The 13,636-nt window shown below is 40.0% G+C and overlaps 1 pseudogene; it reads right to left on the minus strand.

Annotated features, from left to right (window-relative positions):
- Window positions 1-6,800: 6,800 nt before the first annotated feature.
- LOC141358903 (uncharacterized) lies at window positions 6,801-11,958 on the minus strand (annotated as a pseudogene).
- Between the last annotated feature and the right edge of the window lie 1,678 nt (window positions 11,959-13,636).

Here is a 13,636-nt window from a genome sequence, read left to right on the forward strand (position 1 = left end):
ACTCACAGGTTGTGAAGTTAAAAACTTTTTTATTCTTTACTAGTTTCTATATATTTAATTCATTAGTTATATTCATTTTATTATATTCTACATTACTTTCTTAGTGTTGTTTAATCTAATGCTGTATTGTCTTTTAATGCTGATATGAATCCCTAATGGTCTCCATCTCAAGGTCAAGAGAATGTTATTAAACGTATACTTTATTTCAATAGTACTCCTTTAAACATTTGACTCACTATGTAACTTATTGTCAATAGTTGGACATGATCCCCCAACACACATTTCTTTCAAGTGAATAAACAACGAAATTAAAGGAGTCATATTATAGGGCTAAAAAGCACATTACTTTGTGTATTTGGTGTAATACAATGTGTTTGTGTGGTTTATGGCTAAAAAAATCATTATTTTCCACATACCATACATTTTTTAGCACCTCTAAGTCCCGCCCATCTGAAACAGGTTGTTTGGTACAAAGCTCATCGTTGTGAGAAAGCGCGGTGTCAACGGGTGTGAACTGATTGGCCAGCTATCCAGTGCATTGTGATTGGCTGAATACCTCAGTAACGTAATCGGATATATGACGCTCCTTGCCAAGTTTTGGAAGATGAGCTCCCAAAACAATAATAAAAGCCACGAGATACTATCGTATTTACTACTACCTTATTAACACGAGCCTGAATCTGACCCAGAAAACACGGATGGCTAAGCTAATTGATCAACTTTACCAGCGCGATGTGAGCAGAACGTAACAGATGGTAAGGTAAGGATACTAAAACATAAACCATGTTTGCATTTGTGAACGTAGAAACAACAAACAAGCACTAATCTGCACTTCTCAAATCTCGCGTTTGGATCATCATTAGGAAATGCATTAAAACACAGGCGCGTCTCTACTCAAAACTCGTCTTTGAATCGTCAGTGAGGAAATGTATTAAATATGAAAACATCGGTATACTTACAGGATGTTAGTGTAGTTGCAAAGTTACAATTGCTCCACTTTTTAGATGAAGCCTTTGTGGACATCCAGCGGTTGTACTCCGTGATGTTTAGAAAGTAATCCTCCTTAAAATGTGCAGCCCACAATCGAACGTTTGAGCTGCACTGTTCTGAAACAGTGTTGTAAATAAAACCTAACCACTGTTTCTTAATGTTTCCTCTATTGGAATGCCAACCAAAGTAGTTTTGCAACGAAACACACAATACTACAGCGTGATTGAAAGTTACACCCTCTATCTTTGCGTATATATGAGGGCGGTGTTATGAAAATGTTCAAACCAGTATGACGTCTAACTGCATGTTAATCAATATATTTTGATTATTTATACACGTAACCTCACATACATACAATAAAGGTAAGAACCATTTTGGGGTTTTCAAAGAACAATTTCTTTCTTACAATTGTATAGTCTAAAGTCTCTTTTATAGTCTAAAGACTTCTTTATAGAACCGTACAGCCAAAAAAAAGATTCTGCTATGGCATCATGAAACACATTCATTTTTAAAGGAATAGTCTATCCATTTTCCATATTAAACTATGTTATTACCTTAACTAAGAAGAGTTGATACATCCCTCTATCATCTGTGTGCGTGCACTTAAGCGCTGGAGCGCGCTGCGACGCTTCGATAGCATTTAGCTTAGCCCCATTCATTCAATGGTACCACTGCAGAGATAAAGTTAGAAGTGACCAAACACATCAACGTTTTCCTATTTAAGACGAGTAGTTATACGAGCAAGTTTGGTGGCACAAAATAAAATGTAGCGCTTTTCTAAGCGGATTTAAAAGGGTAACTATATTGTATGGCGGAATAGCACTCTGGAGAATACTTTGGTATCAACTCTTCTTAGTTAAGGTAATAACATAGTTTAATATGGAAAATGGATAGACTATTCCTTTAAATATAACTTGAGGAATTATTTTGTTATTACACTACCAAAAATCTTGTAGGCCTACTGTAAGTCAGGCACCATCACACATAATATCAAGTCCACTAAGTCTTTATATCAGGACATGATGCATGTTTTAACACAGATGAAATAGTTTAAAGGAGCATTTCACCTGTAGAAACATACATTTTTATTGAAAGTGTGTCATACTTGTAGTCAAAATGTAACATACATTTAGAATTTGGTTCCTATTTGACAGAGAAAAAGGGTGTTTGTAGTCTCACTCCCTCAACAAAGATATTGGACTTCCTTCTTTCAATGATGCAAAATTATTTTTACATCATTGAAAGAAGGAAGTGCAACACTGAAATCTGTATTTCTCCTGTCTCAGCGGCAACTGAGGAAATGATGCATGACCATTCAAAAACATGACTGGGGTTCTAACTATAGAAAGCTTAATGCAAATGGGTGAAGTGTCCCTTTAAAGCTCTTCATTTCCTCCAAATTTTAAGCATTTAAAGCATAACAGTTCATCCATTATATAGATCTTCTAGCCATCTCAGGTAGAGAGAGGAAAAAGTATGTCTTTCTGAATAAAGGTCCTTTATATAAAGAGTGTAAGAAAGAGTGTAAAATGAGCACAGTAAAGGTTCTTTTTTCTCTTTAGGGTAGGCCTACAGACAACCAATGAACTTCAGTTCCTTTGAAGAAGATTCAGTCACCTCCAAATGTAGGTACTTGTCAACACCAACATGTACCAGAGAGAGAGAGAGAGAGAGAGAGAAAGAGAGAGAGAGAGAGAAAGAGAGAGAGAGAGATTTTTACAATCATTTATTACAACATTCTTTCTTCAATTAATTAAATAACTACACACTTAACAAAAAACAATAACAAAAAATAAAATAAAATAAAATAAATGAAATAAAGTACATAAATAGTAAATAAAAATTACATCAACTCTCTTACAAAAAACAGTTCTTCATTAACAACTGAACAAAGAACATTACAACACCACTGAATTTCAAAAGCAGTTAACTTACCCATTAATTTATAAAAATAAAAATCAATAAGTATTCTTGACTTGACCATATTTTTAAAAACTGGCACAACATTTTGTCCTGATTTATCTTCTATCTTCTTCCTTCTAGTAATATAAACAGCATATTTTGCTTGTCCCACTAGAAAATTAATAATTTGACATTTTAACTTTTGTTTCGGACTATAAAAAAAACCAAGAATAAAATCTTGTTTTGTAAAACAAATTTTAAAAAAATCAATAAAAATATTTAACAATTCAAAAAGAGGGTTAAGTCGATCACAGTCCATAAAACAATGAAAAATAGTCTCACGTTCCATACAGAAGGGACATTTATCACTTACACTGGGATTTAAAATAGATACAAAAGAATTTACAGCAATAGCTCCATGTAAAATTCGCCATTGTAAATCACCAAGTTTTTTAATTAATGGTGGTTTGTACATTGCTCTCCAAACCGGCTTAGTTTCAGAATCAATTCTTAATTTTTCTCTCCATACTGTGTCTGTTTTGGTACTTAAAATATGCTGGTGAATAACTTTTACAATACATTTATACAATCTTTTCCCTTCTACTTCACAAAAATCTATATATTCATTTATTTCTGATTTTAAAAAAGGACTAGTAACATAAGACTCATCTATAACAGGAGAAATCTCAATATCTGGAAAAAGATTTCTATTACTAGGGATTAAAGCTCCTTTACCAAACTCTTCTAAAAATTCCTTCTCTTCATCAGTTAAAACCAAAGTCAATTTATCTAAAAACTTTTTTGCATATCGTGTTGATCTAATCCCTAAAATTGTTGCTACTTTTTCAGGTCTCTGAAGATCATATCCGGATTCAGTTATAATGTCTTTTAACTTAAAAATCTTTTTACTACATAACAAATCTGTTAGACCAGGAAGGTCTTCTCCAGAAACATCCAAACGAGCTCTAAAAATAAGTGGTTCTTCCAACAACCAATAAAGAGATGTGGCTGATTCCAACCACCGATGTTTAAAAAAACCCCACACCTTAAACAAGCTTTGATAAAAAGTAGGAATTCCAGAAAAATTCAGTCTTTTATGATCCATTAGAAACAAAGTTAAGTCCATCTTCATATCACCCACTTTTCTCAAAATGTTTAAAGCCAATGGCCTCCACACAAGTGAGTACGGTCCCATTAAAAGTTTTTGTATATATTGGAGACGGTAAGTGGCTTTTCTACATGCGAGATTTACTAATCCTTGACCCCCTTCTACAATGGGTAAAAACAGAATGCTTTGAGTAGTCCAGTGATAATTGTCCCAAAAAAAGTTCACCAGTTCTCTTTGAATATTTACAAGAAGTCCATTTGGAGGGTCCAAACAAGCAAATTTATGCCACAAAGAAGATGCCACAAGATTATTAATGACAAGAATACGTCCTCTGTAAGACATCTGAGGAAGTAACCATTTCCATTTTTTTAATAGACCTTTAATTTTATCAAACATTCCTTCCCAGTTTTTCCTGATAAAGCTTTCATTCCCTAAATAAACACCTAGATATTTTAAGCCTCCTCTTTTCCAAATCAATCCTCCAGGTAAACCGGGAAGATCTCCACTCCAGTTTCCCACCAATATCGCTTCGCTTTTCCCCCAGTTGACTTTAGCAGAGGAAATAAGTTCAAAATCTTTAACAATTTTTCCCAATTTATTCACATCATCTCTTCCATTTACAAAAACAATAACATCATCAGCATAAGCAGAAAGATGTATAGACTTATTACAATCAGGGAAAACCAAACCTTTTAAATTATCTCTTAACTTTTGGAATAAGGGTTCAATGGCAAGGGAATAAAGCATGCCAGACATGGCACATCCCTGCCGAACTCCTCTCTGAACTTTAAACGGAGCACTCAAACCACCATTAATTTTAAGAACACTCTCAATGTCACTGTACATAGCTTTAATCATTGATATAAAAAAGGGATTAAAACCAAAAGCCTCTAAAGTATTCCATAAAAACAGATGTTCAACTCTATCGAAAGCTTTCTCTAGATCAAGAGAAATTAATCCAGTTTTAATTCCCAAGAGTTTTGAAGCATCTAAAACATCTCGAATTAAAGCAATATTGTCGAAAATAGACCTATTAGGAATGCAATAAGACTGATCAGAATTAATTAATTGGCTTAAAACTTTACTAAGTCTTATAGCCATTGTTTTGGAGATAATTTTATATTCGGAACATAACAGTGAAATAGGGCGCCAATTGCTGCTATACTGAAGATCACCTTTTTTAGGTAACAACGTGATAACTGCTCTTCTGCAGCTCATTGGCAGTTGACCTCTTTCCAGGCTGTCATTCAAGACTGCCAACAAATCTACTCCTATGACAGGCCATAGAGTTTTATAGAACTCCACTGTCAACCCGTCAATTCCTGGAGATTTGCCATTCTCCATGCTCATCATGGCAGTATAAAGCTCTTGCAATGACAATGCCTGTTGTAGTTCATCGTTGGACTCCTCATCCACCTTAGGCAGTCCTTTAAGAAAATCATCAGCATCTGCACCCCATTCCATCAGTTCAGATTTATAAAGGTCAGAATAAAAATCTACAGCACAGCTACGTATATCAGCAGGCTCAGTAAATTCTTGTCCTGCGGCTGACCGTAAAGAAAAAATTATTTTACTTTGACCTTTTTTCATTTCCAAATTAAAAAAGAATTTAGAAGGAGCATCCATTTGAGTAACGGTTTGGAAACGTGAGCGAACTAAAGCTCCTTGGGCTCTAACTCCTAACAGGTCTATTAACATTGTTTTTTTATTTCTTAATTCATTAATATACTTTTTATTTTTTGTAGATGTTATAACATCTTGTAAGGCAGCAATCTCCATCTCTAAAATCTTCATTGACTGTGCTATATCCCGAGTAACATTAAGAGTGTACTTTTGACAAAAATCTTTTAAAAGAACTTTTCCACAATCCCACCATTGCTGCAAAGATCCATAAAAATGCTTTTGTTGCTTAAAAGTTTCCCAAAAAAATTTAAAAATTTCTATAAACTTCTCATCACTTAACAATGAATTGTTAAAAGTCCAGTATGCACTCTTACACTTGACATGCTTAATAAAAACCCTGCACAGAACTAAACTGTGATCAGAAAACCCTGCTGGAATGATTTTACAGAATTTAAAAGCATTATGTTGATGCTGAACACTATAAATTCTGTCAAGACGTGCCATAGAGATAGAATGCTCAGTACTATGAGCCCAAGTGTACTGTCTGACATCTTGATTTACACTTCTCCATATATCACATAAATCGTGAGTTTCAATCAACTGTACTAATGTTTTCTGAGAAGCAGCATGTGGTTCTAGATGATTTCTATCTAGCTTATCATTAACAGTACAATTAAAATCTCCACCTATAAATAACAACTCTTCTGGATTTAAAGCTTTCAAAACAGCATCAACCTTTCTAAAGAAAATAACTCTTTCAAATCCTTTAGTAGGTGCATATAAATTCATAAGCACCATAGTGGTTTTTTCAAACTTTACTTTAATCTTTAAAAACCGACCTGCAATTATTTCATCCACTTCACAGGATATAGGTAAAAAATTTTTAGAAAACAAAACTGCAACGCCTCCACTTATAGAGGATTTATGACTTAAGACAACTCTTCCATCCCATTCTTTTCTCCAATCGGTCTCATTTTTTAAATCACTATGTGTTTCCTGTAGAAACACAATATCAGTTTGCTTTTGCCTAATGAACTCATATAACATCATTCTTTTATGACCATTTCTGGCACCATTTATGTTTAAAGTTCCGATCTTAAAATTTGTCATATTTATTTTAGAGACCAGAACAAAAAAAAGGAGAAAAATAGCCAAAAGATTTATCTTTGGCAAAATTTTAGGAGTTGACAACTTCATCATCTTTACTCATTTGTTTCTTAAGTTTGTTCACAAGTTTTCTTAAACGATAAACTTCTACATCTTGAAAAGCTCCCTCCTTCATAAGATACCTCACATCATTAACAAATTGTTTGCAATCAGGAAAGTAATCTTCAACTTGCACCCCTTTCATTCCTTTAGTTTCTTGTAGAAACTTGGTGATGTCTTCAACTCTATATAAACAAATCAAGTTTTCATTTTGAGAACTAACAGACAAATTTGAGCACTGGGACATATTTGAATCAGATGAATCTCTATCGCTATCTGATTCCACATTCTCATTAGCACCCTCATCCTTCTTGACTTGTTTATTAGCCTTTCTACAGCTTTTTTTCTTTCTTTTAACTGGGACTTTAAAGACAACTTCTGCTTCATTCTCAAATTCAACATCATTGTCTTCAACACCAATTTCATCAGCATCTACCATGCAAACATTTTCAGAAGATTCAGCCTGTTCATCAGACATCAAACCAATGTCATTAGACTTAGTAACAGTCTCTGTTATTTCAGTTTCAATCTCAGCAGCTACCAGCACAATCGGCTCAGGTTCAGCGGCTTCCACTACAGACGTACCAGCAATACTCGCGTCACTCGCGATCTCAACCGGAGCATCAGCTGACACCTGCTCAGAGTTTGCACTAGCCGCTTTTTTGGGACAATCACGAACAAGATGTCCGATTTTTCCACAACTAAAACATTTAATTGTAGTGTCAGATGTTGCAAAAACTGTGTAATCGAAACCATCAATTTTAAATTTTAAAACCAGATCGATGTCATCAATTCCGTTATTCAACACCATGAAAACCTGTCTTCTAAACGAAATTAGGTGTTTCACCAGCGGAGACTTGCACCCAAGAGGGATTTTCTTAATAGGGGATACCAATTTACCATAGCGAGATAGCTCTCGCACTAGTACTTCGTCTCTGATAAAGGGAGGTATATTAGACAGTATAACCCTTTTAGACGGGCTACTCAAAGGCATAACAGGCACGAGTGAACCATTCAACACTACGCCGCTTTGCACAGCATCATTAGCTTTTTCAATTGATTTAAAAAAAATAACAATTGCACTGTTCATTCGCGATGCCGACACAATATTATCATGTCCCACTATCTCTCCCACCCCTAAACAACACTGTTCTACACTGACTTTAGACTCCACTTTCACCCCATGGCGACGAGTTAAGTTTTCAAAACTCATCGTGTTTTAAGTCGTCGTGCTCCCAGCGCAATGCTGGTCGCAGACGCAAAAACACGTCTAAAAACCAAACAGCCGAAACACTTCAACACATAAAACACAAAACACACAAATACAAAAAGATAGAAGATAGAAAAAAAGTTTTTAGCATACAGCTACAAACACACTCACCCACACCGCTCTCCGTTCACACTCCCAGCATGCACTCCGACAGAGAGAGAGAGAGAGAGAGAGAGAGAGAGAGAGAGAGATTTTAAAAGTAAGTGTTAATCTTTAAGTGGCAGTATCCTGGGTTAAGATTAAGCAAGGGATATTAATTGAAGTAGTTTTACAAACATATTTTACAAAAATATTACTGGTGTTCTTCTTGAGACAAAAAAATAACACAGACATATTTTAAGACAGTATGTCAATGCCAGGTGTTTTCAGTTACAACATGCATTTTAGTCTGAGACTTAAACCCTGTCTGGAAGTGTCAGTACCACATGATTTCTGTCTTTTTTAATAAAAATTATTTAAAAAAAGTTGGGTTACTTAACGTAAGCCCCGGTTCTTTGATAACAGAGTGAGGTGTTTCACTATGGGAATCGCTTTGAGCGTGACCAACTGCGGAAGCTCTAATGACACCACGTCTGTCTTTGACAGACAGGTCGACCTGTGACCAGGCTCCGCCTTACCTATATCAGCCAGGTCGACTCCTGCCTATGTAATTACTGAGATTTCTTCCCGTCCAAGTGCAAGGAGGGAAGTGCTGGTGAAACACCTCACTCTGTTATCAAAGAACCGGGGCTTACGTTAAGTAACCCAACGTTCTTTTTTTAACTTCGCTCGATGTTTCACTATGGGAGATATAGACCACTCCCAGATTGCACCCACATTGCTGTCTTCAAATGGGTATAGAATTGCCAGCTCCCAGCACAGCATGAGCTAAAGACGGCTCTGAAACATCCAGCCTATAGAATCGCACAAACGTATGCGGGGTTGCCCAACTCGCCGCCGAGCAAATGTCCTGAACAGAAACCCCTCTGAATAAAGCCCATGATGTGGCCATACCCCTTGTGGATTGAGCTCCAAGCCCCTAGGGGGCTGAAGCCCCCTGCTACTATAAGCGACAGATATAGCCTCCACAATCCAATGAGATAACCACTGTCGAGATAACGGCTTCCCTTTGTGAGGAGTATCCCAAGACACAAACAGCTGGTCGCAAGTTCTGAAACCTGCTGTCCTCTCCACATACACCTGAAGAGCGTGCACCGGGCATAACGCATTAAGCTTCCGATCCTCCGGGGAAGAAAAGGAGGAGGATGAAAAGCTGCCAATTCCATAGCCGGGCACCTATATGCCGATTCCATAACCTTAGGCACGAAAGCAGGGTTAGGACGAAAATAAACTTTAGTAAGCCCCGGAGCAAATTGCAAACAAGACGGGTTAACGGACAAAGCATGTAAATCACTTACACGCTTAGCTGTCACTAAAGCCAGAAGCAGTGCTGTTTTAAGAGAAAGATCGGCTCAAACGGATGTTGAGATAATGCTTCTAAGACGATAGGTAGATCCCATAATGGGACCATCTGCTTAGATACTGGCCGTATGCGGCGCGCCCTCTTCGTAAAACGACTTATTAAAGGGTGCTGACCGATTTTTCACCAAAACCTATATGGCAGGCTAAAATAGCAGACAGGTATACTTTAATGGTGGAGAAAGCCTTCCCTTTATCCAACAGATCCTGGAGAAAGCATAAAATATCCTTAACAGAGCACTAAAAAGGGATAACCACTCTCCGCTCACACCATCCTTCAAACACACGCCACTTATTACCATAAAGTGTGCGGGTAGATGAAGCTCTTGCACTTTGAATAGTATGTATGACTGACGAGGGCAGACCAGCCGCATTCAAATTCCACCTTTCACGGGCTAACATGTCTGGATGAGGATGGTAAACCCCCCCCCGCCTGAGACAGGAGGTCCCTCCGTGGGGGGAGGGGCCACGGCTGACCTGACAAAAGTTGAACTTTCTCGGCCACCCAATGTCAAGATGGCCAGCGTGGGGTTATCAGAATTAGTGACAGACATTGTTCCCTCACTCTGGCTAGAGTGGGGGAGATTAAGCTCAGAGGGGGAAACGCATACAGAAGTACGTTTGGCCATCGGTGGGCTAGAGCATCCACATCCAGCGGTGCATTTGCGTCCGCCAGAGAGAAGCACAGAGGGCATTGAGCGTTTTCTTGCGAGGCAAAGAGATCTACGGCAGCCTGACCGTACCTCTGCCATAACTGGCTCACCACCTGAGGATGGAGTTTCCACTCCCCGTAGAGAGGGTTTCCCCTGGACAGTAAATCTGCCCCCCTGTTTAAAACCCCCGGAACGTGGGTTGCTCTGAGAGATAGAAGCCGTGTGTCGCTCCACACGATCAGTTTCTCTGCCAACCGATGCAGTTGAAGAGAGCGTGTGCCCCCCTGTAGATTGATGTAAGCAACCACTGTGGAGTTGTCTGTTTTCACTAAAACATGCTGACCGTTGAGGAAACTCAGAAAGTGTTTCTTGATGACGAGCATATCAGATAATCGTCTATGTAAGACAATATTCTTATTCCCCTGTCCCTCAGCAGGAACAGAGCTGCCTCCACACATTTGGTAAAAACCCTCGGAGCTAAAGATAGCCCGAACGGAATAGTTTGAAATTCGTATGCTGTGCCCCGGCATGCAAACCTGAGGAATTTCCTGTGAGAGGGGTAAATGTCTATGTGAAAGTATGCATCTGACAGGTCTATTGTCACAAACCAATCGTTTGGGCGAATCGATTGACAAAGTACCTTGTGTGTCAACATTTTGAATGAATACTTTCTTAGGTGCATGTTTAATATACGTAGATCCAAAATAGGGCAGAGGGCTGTGCCGCCTTTCTTTGGAACTACGAAATAACGGGAGTAAAAACCCTGATGGCACTCCTCCTCGTGCACCACTCTGATTGCCTGTTTGCTCAGAAGGGTTTCGATTTCGGCCATCAAAACCCAAGCCGATTCTCCCTCGGCCACTGACATAATTACCCTGTTGAAACGAGGTGGTTTTATTGCAAATTGTAGTCTGTATCCCCGTGAAACTGTTGCTAAAACCCACGGATGAACCGCGCATGCGCGCCAGCTGGCTATGCGGGCAGAGAGAAGGCCCCCATACACTTCCGCCCCGCTGTTGACGCACAGTGATGACGTCATCACGTGCACCGTGCTGTCTCCCGCTGAAGGAGCGAGCACTCCCCCCACCGGTGGGACTGGGAAAGTGCAATTCGTGTGTTTGCATTTTATGTTTTTTTTTTAACATATCGCCCTCGGCTGTTTGCCTGGCTGCGATAGTGCAACATTTATTTTTATTTTCATATTTTTTGAACTCGGGGAGCATATCGCCCTCAGCCTGTGGCTTGGCTGCGATAATGCATGTTTTATTTTCAATTCCCCTGTGTGTGTGAGTGCTTGGTGATACGGCCAAACCCATCACACGACCGCAGCCCTGAACCGTGCCACGTGAGGAGTGCAGGATCAGATCGTTCACAACACAAATCTCGTCCCAGAGCACCGGGTTCGGTGCTCCTGAGTCCAACTGCCGCCCCATCTCTTCCAAAATCTCCGCTAGGTATGCTGACAGTAAAGTAACAGCATTCAGCGAGCACACGGATTGCCCCGCATATTTGTACATCCTCTGAAAAGATGCGGCGGTCAGTCGTTCCATCTTACTCGGCAGTGAAATCTGCGATGAGGCAGAAATAGATCGACGATTCGGATGGAGGTGATAAGCCACTGAAGGCTCCACAGCTGGGGGTCCGACCAACCCCAGCTCCTCCATTCCCTGAATCTCCAGCATCGAATGTCCCTTGGTGGGGAGCTTTCTTTTAAAGGGGCTAGACCAATAACGAGACATCTCCTTCATACACGCAGGCACGGCAGGCAGGAGCTGTCTCGCTGTTGAGTGGGCCGGCGGCAGCCTTTTCCCATCATAAAGGTCTCTCACGCCTCCTTTGGCGTCTTTAGCGGCTGGCCAGGCTAGGCCCAACTTAGCCGCGGCGCCTTGCACACCTCATGTAGATTGTTGTCAACAGGAGGGGCCGAGTCGTTTGCGCTAGGTGGTCTGGACTGCTGGGCCGGGAAGAGGGAACTGTCTTCCTCCTCTTCGTCGTCCATATCCAGATCGAGGAGGTCAGAATTAGCATCACCATCTGCGTCCTCGTCCCCCAGTTTGCCATCCTCCTGCGTGAGCAGGCCCTCGAACAGCGGAGGCATATCCAGGGATTTAGCTTCCATCATTTCCGCCCAGCTAGAACTCGCTCACGGAAGATGATCCGTCGCTGTCGAGGCAGCTTCAGACAGGCAAGGGTCCTGCTTGTTAGCCACCGACACTTTCAGCCTCCGTTCCAAAATTTTCACCGGCATTGACGCACAGTGAGCGCATGTCTGCGGGTCCGCTAGCAACGTTTGAGCGTGTTTCGGGCCCATACACACGATGCACATAGGGCGAGGGTCCCTGCCCGAGATGGTAGCTCCACATGAGGATGGACAAGGGCAGGATGCAGCCTCCTTAGTCTTCGGTTCGTGCCCTTTGGCGGGGGTAGTTGCCGTCGACATAGCGCAATCTATAGACTCGTCATAACACGTTAGTCTGCTAGGATAGGTAATTAAACCTTCGACAGGTCCGCCTTGACGCGTGAACCCAGAAAGTTAAAACCAGATGTGACCTACCGCTGTAACTAAATACGCAATGGAAGATCAGAATAGCTCGCCACGACGCGGACGCTATTCCAATATTAAAGGTTGTCACTCAACACAATCCCTCCACTGATGTTGTTCGGTGCCTGAATCCAATGACGGTCCGCCTGTTGAACAGTTAAACGAAATCAGCAAGTCGGGATGTGCTGAGAGAGCTTGTTGCAGTCTCCCACGGGAAGAAAGCGCTAATGACGTAGGCAGGAGTCGACCTAGGGCGGAGCCTGGCCACAGGTCGACCTGTCTGTCAAAGACAGACATGGTGTCATTAGAGCTTCTGCAGTTGGTCACGCCCAAAGCGATTCCCATAGTGAAACACCGAGCGAAGTTAGAAAAAGAACTTACCTTTATTGAGTACTTCATTTCTTGTGCTTCATTATTAAATTGAAAAATGTATTTTATAGCAGTGAAATCAGCAAAGATCAGACCTGCAGAACTTTGTGCATCTGGCTTCATCTAAACAAACACACATATAACCACATTTTATTTATATTATATGTGAATGATGAAAAAAATCATTTAAAATACATGTTTTGATAAATTGAATTAGTATGAAATCAAATTTTAGAATTATTCTTATATTTTTATTCCTAAAACATGAATGTCCATACACTTCAGTAGTTCACTGAAATCTAAATATTTAATGATCTTCCCGCATGTCCTCATAATTCTTTTGAAGTTTCTGTCTCTCACCTTATCACAGATCTCCTGGATCTCTGGAGTTGCATCCCTTTCAGGACTCCAAACAGCGTTTACCATTGCTGTAATGTTATGGTGATGGAGTCAAAGATGAAGCAGAAATATGTTATCAGGTCTGGTTGAACTCTTAGCAGTGATGATACTGATTG

This window comes from Misgurnus anguillicaudatus, chromosome 22 (assembly GCF_027580225.2).
Source record: "Misgurnus anguillicaudatus chromosome 22, ASM2758022v2, whole genome shotgun sequence".
Classification (NCBI taxonomy): Eukaryota; Metazoa; Chordata; class Actinopteri; order Cypriniformes; family Cobitidae; genus Misgurnus; species Misgurnus anguillicaudatus.